The following is a 14,324-nucleotide window of genomic DNA, read 5'->3' as shown; positions in this document are numbered from 1 at the left end:
ACCGTTACACGTCATTATACGTCGTCGCTAGCGCCTACGTCACAGGAGATGCGCCAATGTTTATCACAAACTTCCAAGATGCCGTCGTCAGCTGTAGTCATCTCAATTGCGTGGGTTACAGTTATTTTTTTTGCATTTTTCTTCTGAAGTTCGCAGAAAACAACAGAGATGACGATATCTTCGACGCCTAAGGATTTTTGGACTTCAGGAAACGTTGCTCGTTGTCAGCGCGATAACGAATGAGCCTCTCGGGTTTCCTCAGGTGTCCCTGTTTGATAAAGAACATACAAGACTGGTTGATCATGTTGCAAAAAGCATGAAACTGTGTAAGCACTGTTTGTTTATATCTTGTTCACATATAACCACAAGAAAACAATGCGTTCATAGCAGACGTACAGTAAAAGATAAGCCAATTCCCTGCTGCAATTACATTCACCAGTTATCAGACATGAAAATATGTTGCGGGACTATCAGAGGGGTAGGGGAAAGTGAAGGGGTAAGGGGTAAAATTGGGATTGGGCCGTAACATCTCATAATAATGATAAACTTTCTCATAATAATGACTTAACATCTCATAATAATGAGAAACTTTTTCGTAATAATGACTTATTTTCTCGCACTTCTACGCATGCGCAAAGCAGCAGAGCAGAAGGGAGTGCCAAGCTAGCGACATCCGCTGGTCAAAGCCGTGTAATGCATCACAGCAAACATATGGCACGCTCTGCAGTGAATAACATTAATGATAAATTATCAGCATATGAGACGGGCTTCCATACTAGATAGTCTTTTATTAATTTGTAATATTCATTTGTATTTTTGTGTATGAACAAGCAGCAACATGATCCATGGATTTCAAATAGATGGAGGAATAAGACAGCACACCTTTCCAAATCTGTTAAAGAACGCTTCATCTGGAAATCTGTGTACAAACATATTCAAGCAGTTGCTGTTTTTGGATAAGGGTCCGTTCATACAGAACGCGCTTTTTCATTCCACTACGCTGCTCTTTCATTTATTTTCTAGGCAAACGCGCACTACGTTGCGCTCGCGTCTTTTGCAGCGTCTTGCGCATATATGTTATATAGAGACTAGATGACCTATTGGCCGCTGGGCACTGAGAAATGCGGCCGCCATCTTAAACCGGTCGTACTCCTAGTTTCGTTGCGTGGCAGCAGTTAAGATGCTAGAGCACTGTGGAGCATTTTCCTGTTCTAATCGGCGGACCATCGCAAATAGGGCCCGGGGGATTACTTTTAACATTACCGTACTATTGGTTGTATTTTGTGAATAGAATATTACCAGATAATTGAGAAGGAGCAAGGATCTTTGATATTACTGTACTGAAATCGTAGCCAGCTAACGTTAGCTAGGCTATGTTTACTGCACCAGCCGGTGTTCACCCGACATGGAGAGGTGGGGTAAAGTAATAATTACAAGAGCTTCTCGGTTATTTTAGTCCCGTCCGAATGTGCCATCTCAGTAATCATTACGGACAATGTCAGTAAAGAGTGCCTATTACCAACACAATCCAATCTGAAGTTAATTCATACATTGTTCGACCGGACATAACTGTTTTATATATACATATTGTGTTTGCGCACGTGATATCAGGAAGCAATGTAATACACACACGTTTCTTCAACTTAAAAATATCTTACTTTACTGCAACTATCTGTTTCTGCTTCTTTATAATATTTATAGTGTGTGATTTATAAAATACTATATTCTACATTATATATTATATTTATATATTATTATATATATAAAATATTATATCCTACATCACATATTTTGATTTTGGACGTCTGGTCACTTTATATCTTATATCAGAATATTATATTACTGTTAAGCCTACTATGAATATTAAAATACGCCGAACCATGTGTCCTGTATAATAGCTACATGAATGACCTTTGCAGCAAAAAAACCCGCGTGAAAATCAGTGAGTATTCAGTGAGGTATGGTATTCAGTGAGTATTCAGTGAGGTATGATTAATTAAATACGCTGACAGCTCATTGCACCTGCCATACAGATTACATTGAGTGGAGCGGGTGGCCGGTCTAAGATGGCGGCCCCACGGCTCGACCGTGCCAGTAGCGATTGATAGGGCGTCTATGATGTCTATGGTCTCGCGCATGACACGGCGTTCTAAAAATGCGGCGCTCACTTCAAAAGAAGTTCAGCTTTTAAAAACACGTCTCAAGACCTTGCGTTTTCCCCCATTCCTCTGCCCACTTATGTGTAAATGTCCTCAAAGTCATAAACATCTTAAAGGTGATTTCTGTATTGATATATTTTATGAAGATGTTACACTTAAACTTAACGAATAAATGTAATATTCCAAATTTAATCTTATAGTTTTGTAAATTCATGTAACACAATTTCCATCGGTGTACACAAGCAGGCGTCCTTCATTACCATGGTAACCGTCCTGCTTCTGCATTCTACTTTCACACCTTTTCTTGTGCATGGATAAGTATTGAAGATATACTGATGATTTTTAATTGATGTTATTTAGTGACAGATTGCACTTCGTAGATCACACTGACTTTAATGATAAAAACTGTTTTGCAGAGCGTGCCATGTTTGCTGTGATGCATTTACACGACTTTGACCAGCGGATGTTGCTAGCGTGGCACTCCCTTCTGCTCCGCTGCTTTGCGCATGTGTAGAAGTGCGAGAAAATAAGTCATTATTTCGAGAAAGTTTCTCATTATTATGAGATGTTAAGTCATTATTATGATAGTTTCTCATTATTATGAGATGTTAAATCATAATTATGAGAAAGTTTCTCATTATTACGAGATGTTAAGTCATTATTTCGAGAAAGTTTCTCACGAGAAAGTTTCTCATTATTATGAGAAAGCTTCTCATTATTACGAGATAAGTCATTATTATGAGAAAGTTTCTCATTATTACGAGAAAGTTTCTCATTATTACGAGAAAATGTATCATTATTACGAGAAAGTTTCTCATTATTACGAGAAAGTTTCTCATTATTATGAGAAAGTTTCTCATTATTATGAGATGTTAAGTCATAATTATGAGAAAGTTATGACTTAATTATGACTTAAAATCTTTTTCTTTCTTTCTTAAATCTTTACTCAACCGTGGCGGAAACGGGCTTCCATAGTGACGTAGCCAGGTGATGACAAAAATGTTTTAATCAAAACGTTCTTGTGCGTGGTTTAATGTATAAGAAATAAACACATTCCTGTTCAGTCATTCAAGCTGTCCTTAGCCCATTAGTCCAAAGTTAGTACATTTAGAGAATTCTTGATGTATTTTCATGTTTACATAAGCTTTTTTGGGGTAAACTATATTTATCATGCTTTAGTTTTGTTAGTAAATCACGCATTTGGAAAATAATTTCAGCTGTGTGTTTTAGTTTTTCTGATAGCTACTGTAGATGGTGTAGGAGCGATACATTCATAAAGTATTTATTTAGCTGTCAACGAAAATGTGGATTTAATTAAATGCAGTTTTCTTCTCCTATGGGAGAGAAGGGCAGAGATATTTTTAATACATGGTCACTGTCTGCAGATGAAGCAAAGATCTTAAAGTCATATTACTACCGCTTCACATATGTCGAGAACAAAGCGAATGTGATATTTGCACATTATAAATTCCACTAAAAAGTGCAAGGAAACTATGAGCCTTTCGTGATAGTATGAGCCTTTCATTTGTGATAGACCTACGTCTACTTGTCAAGGACTGTAATTATGCAAATAGTGACGAGATGATTCGCGATCACATTGTGTTCGGGATATTCAGAGAGAAAGTTTTGAATGCGGGCTCTGAGTTAACAAAGCTACAAATGTCGCTAGATCTCATGAGTTGGCACAGGCGCAGGTAAAAAAACATTTCAACCAGTGAACATGCAGTGCACGCAATCTCCCTGTCCCATCACACATTAAAAGTCTTAGTTCCAAAGCAATGTAACGCTATATAAACAAAGAAATATGCCGAATTTGCAACCTAGAAATGCTACCCCAGTGCATCCCAAAGAATGCGGCTACTGTGGAAAAAAAAGCCTCACACTGATCAATCTCACTGTTCTGCAGAAGGAAAGATGTGCAAAAATATGTGGGAAACTAAGCCATTTTGCAAAATTCTGTTGTTTATTGACTCAGTGACAGGGCAGACAAAGCTCAGACACAGAACAAGCTTTTGTAAACATTAAAATAGGTTCAAAACAAGTTCAAGCTTGAACACTGGCTCCTTAGCCATCGTCATTCCTCTGTCCGAATATGCTATCTAAGCCATGTTTACGTCTAAGCCAAGTCACTTAAATGTCCTAATTGAAAAGGCCTAATTCTGGCTTAATCTAAGCCCCGTCTGTGAAACCAGGCCATAGCCCCCAAAAGTAAACCTGAGAAACGTCCTGTGTCTCTGAATGATCTGAATGCAGAAATAAGCGTCTTTCACATAAATTGTGAAAAACTATCCCCTCTGCCTAATCTGCATCATGATGTGCTTCAGTGTTAGCATACTGAAACTGCACTTCTGCAGAGAACAACAAATTAAGAGTCCACATAAAAGCACACAGACACAAAACCATTACAGTGAATGGCTCAAATAAATAACCTTTCAAATAAATGTTAAAGAAAAAAATATATACAATTCCATTGTTTATTCACTCTCATGCTGTTCTAAAGCCATAGGACTTTTTTTGATTGGCGGAATAAAAAAAAAAAAATAATAATAATAATAAATAATAAATAATAATTATCCTGTTTGGTGAATTCATTTAAATGGCAGAACATACTCATGCTTATACTCGTAATGCTTAAAATACCAATGTGTCAGCAAAAAAAAAAAAAAAATCCATATGACTTGATAAAAACAATTTTTAGGTGAAAAACATTACAATAAATGTATGTCAACCATTGTTGTGCATTCATGATGTTTAAATTTCACAAGCTTTTAAGTCAAAATCATTCAAACCAGAGATACATATAGGCCTATACAAAACACATAGCCTAAACGTGTTCCACAGAAGAAAGAAAATGGGTTTGAAAAGACAAAATTACAATTATGAGTGAATGATGTAAGAATTTTTATTTTGGGGTAAAATTGTTCTTTCATTATTTGTCTAAAGCCTCAGATGATTCATTCAGTAATACACATTTACTTTCTGCTATCTCATGTAAACTCTGGTCTGGTTTCCATTCCTTTTCTCTAACTTATCTTTCAACGCTGTACAGTCTTGCATGGCAGATCCTGTACCTCTTTATATTTAACTCTGCAGTGCCTTTACCTCACAAATAGCATGCTGGAATGTTTTATAACTTTGGTAATGGGACTTTGTAGATATACAGGCAACAAGTGATTTCAGTTCCTCTTCCTTTTAGAGTTACCAGCTCCAGCTCCAGTGTTACCAACTGGTAAATCATGTATCTCTCTCTCTCTCTCTCTCTCTCTCTCTCTCTCTCTCTCTCTCTCTCTCTCCTTTACTTTTAGGAAGACCTATCCTGCTGTTAAAAAAGAGCATACCCAGAACAAAGAAACGCTAGTTTCTAATAGGCTGAAGCAAGTCGATCACAGGCAGTATGGCAGGGCGACGCAGCGTCTCGTTCCCTCTTCAGGGAACCAGGATTACAGTTGTAACCTAAAACGTTCCCTTTTAGTGTCACTCCTAGTGCAGTGGGCCCGAACAGTCATAGGTCTAGGCTGACCAACCGACTCATAAGCAAGTGAAATAGCCTTAACTACCCACTTACTCATCCTTTGCTTAGATGCAGGGCACCCTTTCCTAGGTGACCCGAAACAGACAAACAATTGATCTGACTTTCGCCACAGGGCAGCTCTGTGGACATAAACATCTAAAGCCCTTACAGGGCACAGCAGATTAAGTTTCTTAATGACCTGATCTGATGAATGAAAGGGAGGAGGACAAAAGGCCTGCAGCATAATAGGCCCCAAAATATTAGTGGGGACCTTAGACACATAACCCGGTCTTGGGTGAAAAAAGGCTTTCACCATGCCAGGTGCAAATTCTAAACACAAAGGAGCTACCGACAGGGCCTGTAAGTCTCCAATTATTTTAAGAGACGAGATAGCAAGAAAAAATATAGTTGTAAGGTGAGGAACTTTTCTGGAACCTCTTCGATAGGCTCAAAGGGAGCCAAAGTAAGGCCTTCCAATACAATGGCCAAATCCCAGGCCGGCGCTCTCGTGCGTAGTGCAGGTCTCAGTCTCAGTGTGCCACAAAGAAAATGAGTAACCAGAGGGTCTGTCCTTTGTGTGGTTGGCAGCTATGGCCGCAACGTACACCTTTAAGGTGGAGAGAAATTCTAGCACTGATCCAACAGGGCAGTTAACCAGGTCCAGCTGATGTTCTCTGCACCATGAAGTGAACAACCTCCACTTCAACGCATACAATTTATTTATGGAGGGAGCTCTGGATTGAAGTATGGTCTCAATGACCTTAGTAGAGAGACCAGATTTTATGAGCTGGGCCCCCTCAGGGGCCAAGCCAACAGTTTCCACAACTCTGGACGAGGGTGAAATATCGTCCCTCCTGATCAGAATCTCCAGAGGAGAGCCGTCGAGGAGGGACACCAGGTCTGAGAACCAAACTTGGGCCTACCAGAACGGAGCTATTAACAGCAGACTGGCCCCGTCCCGGCGAATCCTCTCCAGAACTCCCGGGAACAGAGTGATCGGGGGAAAAGCGTACAGACGTAGCCTTGGCCATGTCTGTACCATGGCATCCAGTCTGAGAGGAGCTGGATGAGTGAGGGAGAACCACACTGGACAGTGTGTCATCTCTTGAAATGCAAACAGGTCTACTTCCGCTTGATCAAACTTCTCCCACAGGAGCTCCACCACCTCGGGGTTGAGTCTCCATTCCCCGGGCCTCAGCCCCTGCCTCGACAGTACATCTTCTCCCTGGTTTTGATGAGTGATATAGACTGCTCTTTGAGAAAGCAAAAGAATAGAGTAAAATAGAGTAGAGTCCTGTGAGAATAGAGTGAACTTTATAGTTAATTCCACTATGTTTGTCTGATATGAATAACACACGTCTACTAGTGCTTATGTGTATTTAAATGTCTAAAACCTAAAATAAACATTATGTGGTGGAAAACACTGCATAGTTGTTATGTATGACAAGTGCTGAGCACACCTATCTCTGGCTCAGCGCCAGCCAACGCGCAAAAGCACAGTTTGAATCTGGCAGTTATGTCACGTCACTGAACATTCTAAATCCTATATGTGGGAACGTACTCTCAGGGGCACAAAAATAAAAATCCTATATATGGGACCATACCGCTCAAAAGGTTAATACGCAAAGCCCTGGAGTCTCAGAGAAACCTAGACTGAAAGGAAGAACTCGATATTGGTACGCTTTTCCCCCAAAAGCGAACCTTTGTCTATCGTGACAAACCAGTCCTCTGACCTGATTTGTGACACTATCTGTTTGAGTGTAAGCATCTTGAACTTGAGCTTCTGAACTTTGCAGTTTAGTTGGCGCTGGTCCAGAATAAGACGCAACCCTCCATCCTTTTTTGGAACAATTAAGTAACGGCTGTAAAAAAGCTTGACTCCCTGCTGGGAGGAGGAACCCATTCTATTGCCTCCTTTCGCAAAAGAGCCTGAACTTCTTGCTCCATAACCAGAACCTGCTCGGGGTCCACCGCCATAGGGAGGACCCCGTTGAACCTGGGCGGGCGAAACCCGAACTGAATTCTGTAACCCTTTTCTAAGAGAACATGTCACTGAAGGAAAAGCTGGACGATCTAGAAAATCGCTCATGGAGATCTAATGTGAGAGTTGTGGGCATCCCTGAAAGTTGGAAGGACAAGACCCGATAAAATTTATGACTGATTTTTTTGAGGAAGTACTGGGGAAAGACTTCTTCACGAGTCTTGTTCTTTCTCGTGCTCACCGAGTCGGACCCAACCCAACCAATGATGCAAGGGCCAAGCAGACCAAACCCAGAGTGTTTCTGATTCTTTTTCATTTCTTCCAGGACAAGCATCGCATCCTCAGATTCAGTAAGCAACAGCGAAAGTTGCTCTTTCGCCGGCACCGGGTGTTTTTCCACGAGGATTTCAGCGCTGAGCTGGGGAAAAAGCGGGTGGCGTTCAAAGATGTGAAGTCTCGGCTCTACGAAAAGGGAGTCAGATTTAGTATTTTGTACCCTGCAAGGCTCCGGGTTACTCACGAAGGGAAAACACTTGTTCAGCATGCCAAAAGGAGCCAATGAGTTCTACCATTCTAACTGGGGTGAAGAATAATGTGCAAAGACATTTTTGTCCCCTCGACCTTTTCCTTTTACCCCCTCGGTTTAGAAAAAAACAAAAAAAACTTTTTTAGTTTCATACGGTTTCATACATAGACTGTAAAAAAAAAAAAAAAAAAAAAAGCCTCATACCATAACTATGTGCAAACCCGAGGTTGCATTGGAATTTTTTTCAGCTGGATAACGTATACAATTTCTGACATTGTTTTGAACCTCATTTTTATAAGGGTGCTGCACATATGTTGTGTAAACTCGCGCTCGATTGGCCCAAAGCCGGCATCCGACCAGCGCAGAAGGTCTTTATGTGTTACTGTCCTTTTCTCGAGGCAAAATATTTTTTGATTAAATGCAATACATTTGAATATGTATTCTCTCGTTATTTCATCTGACTCCATAAATGAAAAGGTTTTAATGATATCTGTGGATCATTAATTGTGAGCGAATGTTTGACTATTCCTTTTAACTCTTTAATGAAAATAATGTCAAAGTCAGTTAGAATAATCAAATGTAACAATTTAATATGTCAGGTAAATGTATCATGCCAATTTCATAATCAATTCAAAGATAATCGATACAAAACATCAAATGCTCTGGAATAAAGAGAAAAGATGCAACCCAACATTAAGAAATACATGAGGCTGAGAGGTCTCACTCTGAGAGGTCTCACTCTCAGCCTCACGGGCTAATCTGAAATACAGAAAAGGCCCCGAACCCTCTGCTGCATTTCATTTTATAGTCAGGACCTCTTTCACTTGGAAACATCTTTTAACAATGGAAATTTGCATTCAGAGGTTACACCTTTGGGTGTAGGGAGACCATTTGTCTAGAGGCCAACCCCTCCTTGTGTGCCAGTTATCCATAAACTCTTAAAAACCTTATTACCTTTTGTTTTACTTATTTGGAAATGAGACATTTGTACCAGTCGCAGACATTTTAAATGATACCAAACATGAAAAATACTCTGTGATAATCATTCACATTAAACTATACATTTTCTTGGGTGATTTACATGTGGTCTCAGCATGTGAGAGGGGGAGTGGGGAAGAGGGGGAGAGATGTGTTCTGAGGTGAGACTTTGCCTCACAAATGGTGAGTTTAAATGCTAATTTCTAGAGAGGTCCTTTGTCCTCTCTCAGGGTCTGGTTGCTCTTCAAACAGACTGTCCGGCATTTCCTAATTTCTCAGTTCTTACAATTGTATATTGGCGCTTTTCCATTACCAGTACCAGCTCAACTCGACTCGACTCGACTCGCCTCATCTCGGCTCGGCTCGCTTTTCGCTCCATTTTCCATTGCAGATAGTACCTCCACAATAGTACCTGGTCGTCATAGCGACGCCGCAGGAAACTGCCGTGACTTCTTCTACGTGACACACACCCGCTACCCACACACACGTCCTGTGTGGAAATCGAGGAAACCTGTGTGGAAAAATGGAGGAAATCGAGTGTATGCTGTTTTTGGATGGTTTTGTTTTATTCAGGATACTCCGTCTGGCGCGTGCAATGATGACGCAGTGAATAGTGACGATTCTCTCTGACCAATCAGCAGTCTGCCGTGTTTTCACGTCACATTTTAGTATCGCCTCAGCTCGCTCAGAACCTCGCCGGAGGTGGTACAAAAAAAAGTACCTGGAAGCAGGTACAGGTACAACTTTTACACAGTGGAAAACCAAACAAAGGCGAGTCGAGTCGAGCCGAGGCGAGCTGGTACTGTGTAGTGGAAAAGCGCCATAAGACTTCATTTGTTGGTTCACATTCTTTGGTAGTTTTTCGTTATGTTTTATCTGCGATCATCCTCAGTTGGGGAATTAGATCTAGGAATTGTAATGTTCATTTTCTTTTTTTTTCTTTTTGGTTGGGGGTTGGGAAACCTCTGGTTTCTTGTATCTTATTTTTGTCATTTACAATTCATGGCTACAATTTGTTTTAGATCAAAACCCTTGCATGCTTCTAATTTCTGTATTATATAGTTAATATAGGTGATGAAGATAGAGGTCATCCTGTGAGGCTTATGACATGTAATGTCAGGGGATTAAATCGTCCTGTTAAAAGAGCTAAAGTTTTCTCCCATCTTAAATCTTTCAAACCAGATATATTGTTTTTACAAGAAACACATTTAAGACTGGATGATCACAATAGAATTCGTAAGATATGGGTTAGTCAAATTTTTCATTCCAAATGTAATAGCAGATCAAGAGGTGTGGCAGTTTTAATTAATAAGAGAGTACAGTTTATTCCTTCTGACACAATCTGTGATCCTAATGGTCATTACATTGTTGTCTCTGGGTCTCTTTTTCAAGTCCCAGCAGTGGTTTTAGTTAACATTTATGGTCCCAATTGGGATGATATTCAGTTTGCAAATAGCCTCCTATCATTAATACCCCCAAGCTTAACACACATCATTTGTTATTCGCTGGTGATTTAAACTGTGTTTTCGATCCTCAGCTTGATAGGTCCAGCACTAGTAGTAATGTTTCTGATATGGCAATGGCCTTTTCTCTATTTATGCAACAGAACGGCTGTGTGGATCCTTAGAGATTCTTAAACCCATTGACTAGACAATTCTCCTTTTATTCCCATGTCCATCATTCCTTTTCTAGACTAGATTATTTTTTTGTAGACAACTTGTTTATATCAATGATTAAGAAAGTTGACTACTCAGCTATAATTGTATCCAATCATGCGCCTGTGGTGCTGGACCTGCATTTCCATTTGAGCATCAGAGAACGACCAATATGGACATTTAATCCATTACTGCTATCCAATGATAAATTCTGTAACTTTGTCTCAACTAGTATAGATAATAAAAAATTAACATAAATTAATCACCATAAAAAAAAAAGAGTTGACTTGCAGACAAAGTTCAATTTTCTATCCACTTCTCAAGCAGAATAAATAATAATGAGGACGCGTGGTCTTTACTATGAATATGGAGACAAATCAAGTCACTCTTGGCTCATCAGCTGAAACGTCATACCGCCTCCCGTCTTTTTCTCAGATAAAAGACTTTAATCAAACTTTAATTAGCTTAAATAATTAAACAAACTTTTGCTTTACATCAGTGACCCCATATCTAGTTGTCCTTTAATTATATCATTATTAGGTCGGTTTGGTACCTTTTCGGGATACAAATTAAATTTCCAAAAAAGTGAATGTTTCCCCATTAATGATTTGGCATTACAAATTCCGCAAGAATCATTATCCTTTCCTTTTTCTCCAAATGGCTTTAAATATCTTAGAATTCATATGACACAGTCCTTTTCTTCTTAGTTTGAAGCCATTTATAAAGCTCAGTTCGAAGAAGTAAAGACAGAGTTAGGAAGGTGGCGTAGTCTTCCCCTTACTTTAGCTGGAAGAATACATTCAGTGAAAATATTATTTCTTCCCAAGTTCCTTTATTTGCTTCAGTCCTTACCGTTTTTTTTTTTTTTTTTTTTTTTTTTTTTTATTATTCCTTTTTCCATTCATTTTATCAAACCATATCCTCTTTCATTTGGGAAAATAAGATCCCCAGAGTTAAACATATTATTCAGAGGACCCGTGATGCAGGTGGTTTCGGCCTCCCAAGTTTTACTCATTACTGGGAATCAAATATTCTGAAAATAATATTTTGGTTTCATTGCCCACAAAAAAAATTGGTGTTTAATTGAAGCACAAACATGTTACTCTTCCTCTCTCCCTGCTTTAGTGTATTCTTCCCTACCTTTGAAAGCTTCTCGATTCACATCTAACCCTGTAGTACTTTCTACTCCTAAAATCTTTCCAAAACTCTTAAACTCTTAGAATCAGTTTCATTGTCATTATAAATTTACATAAGCATCAGTTTTGGGTCCTATTTACAAAAATAATTTATTCCCTCCCTCTACACCAGAGCATGTGAGCGGAGTGGAGCAGGAGCGCGAGCGGGCGGATCTTGGACAGAGCGTAGAGCGGCAATTTCAAAAGGACGGAGCGTCGCATTTCCCGCTCCAATTTCGCTCCGCTCACACCACGAGTCTGAAGCATGTTCAGTCAAGCCTGACCCTGAAACCATTTGTTTTGCACAGTAATAAACAGTAGACTATTTTCAGGCAAAACTCGGCTCAATTATGGAGTTCAAAAAGTACTTCAAAAAGGAAAATGAGAAGTCATACAGGTGTAGCCTATCAATATAAGTCACTCCGGAGTAGGCTATAAGTCGCATCAGTCAAAAAATGCGCCATGAAGAAGAAAAAACATATATAGGCCTAGCCTAAGTCGCACTGAACTATAAGTCGCATTTATTTCGAAATTTATTTCACAAAAAAAAACAATGTTATGGATGGGACAGTTCTCCGTTACGGACATGAGCGCTCTGAAAGCGACACTAAGAAACTGCTTTAAAACTTTCACTGAGACCTCAAACAGAAAGCACAAAGCCTGTCTTTAAATTTAATTTCATTTGTATTAATTGTATCTTAATTTTAATCAATGTTTCATCAACCAATTGTCTGGATTTAATAAATAAGAAGTAAATATATTAGAAAATAGATAATCACGACACGAAGGCGCCGGCGCGTGAACCTGGAGTTTGTCTCATAAATGAACCGAAACTCAGCGTATAGCCTACTTGCCTCACAGACCCGAGACATATATATAAAGCTTGAAATGTCTACTTTTAAACAGAACAATTCAAAACGAAAGAACACAGACTGCTCTCTTATGTAATCCGTATGAAATGTGCATTTCTCTCTGGCGCGTTCACTACTGCGAAGATCACGAGTCAGCATCTTTCCAGCCGACACAGACATAAAAAAAATTAAAATGTCTCCTGCTATATTTTACATATTCATAATCATTAATTTTGCCGGTTCGTTGTGACAGCTTTTAGGTGCTTTATTGGCAGCGCCACCCTTACATGTTACATGAATGCATCAGCACCAAAAACATAGAAAAAATCCATTATCCCGGAAGTGAGAGGACGCTGGCGCATTTTGGCTGCCGCTTCTCACTCCGGACGAAAAAGTTTGTTTGTAACTAAACGGTTTTACCTACTGACTTTGTTTGGTACCGGTGGTATCTGTTCCTGCCTCAAGATCTGGACTGTGTCTTTGCCTGGTCGCCGCATCTGCTGCCTGTCACGTTGTGACTCTGCTGTGACCACCAACAAGCTAGCTCCCGGGGTTGCCTTCGGCCCATCCCCGCTGTGTTCTGCTCGAGCAGTGGATTACAGCCCGGTTACTGGCCGGCCTGCACTCCGGAGCAGCCTGTCAGCTATGCGGCTACTGTTAATGACCTTCCTGCTGGCCTCTCTGCGGCTCTTGTCATCTACGGCTCTGACCATGGCGCTTCGATACACATCCTTGCAGCTTCTCAGACTGTCTTCTCCGTCGTCGCCCTTATATCCACCGAGGCTCCCGTCGCAATCTTCTTTACTACTTCAGTGCCGAAAACAGTATTCCATCTTTCTGGTCCGGCCGTAGTTCACTCCCGCCTGGATACCGGCGCAACAACAACATCCGCATACGTCATCCGCGCACTCTTCACGTGACTTCATCTAACCTCCTGCCCGTCTCAACTTCCGCCACTTGGATTTCACAACAAAAGCCTCTTAAGACAGCGCTATTCAATACAAGATCACTTAACAATAAAAGCCTGCTCCTCTGTGAATTCATTATTGACAATAAACTGGATTTTTGAAGTCTTACTGAAACCTGGCACAAACCCATGGACTACATTGCATTAAATCAGACCACCCCACCTGGATACTCCTTCATCGACAACCCCCGTCTGGACCGGCGTGGAGGTGGCATCGCAGTCATTCACCGCAGCGATATCTCCATCCGCCCCATCCCCATCCCGGTTGTATCCTCATTTGAACACTTGGCTTTCAGACTTCCTGGTTCCCAATCACTCACTGCTGCAGTCATCTACCGCCCTCCCAAAACTTGCCCATCATTTCTTTCTGATTTCACTAACTTCGTAACTCAGCTGTCCTCTATTTCTCCGTCCGTTATCCTCATTGGTGACTTCAACATTCATATCGACTCTCCGGCAGCAAAATTCACATCTGACTTTTTGGACATTTTAAACTGCCTCAACCTCACCCAGCATGTCAC

General features: G+C 40.3%; 1 protein-coding gene across 1 annotated transcript in view; it reads left to right on the top strand.

The window, feature by feature from the left end:
- The window catches only part of cacng5a (calcium channel, voltage-dependent, gamma subunit 5a), a 72,986-nt gene that overhangs the window by 40,589 nt on the left and 18,073 nt on the right, over nucleotides 1-14,324 (top strand). The window lies entirely within an intron of this gene.

Source organism: Abramis brama, assembly GCF_963993115.1.
Source record: "Abramis brama genome assembly, chromosome: 11".
NCBI classification, from domain to species: domain Eukaryota; kingdom Metazoa; phylum Chordata; class Actinopteri; order Cypriniformes; family Leuciscidae; genus Abramis; species Abramis brama.
This window is presented reverse-complemented; position numbering and strand designations above follow the sequence as displayed.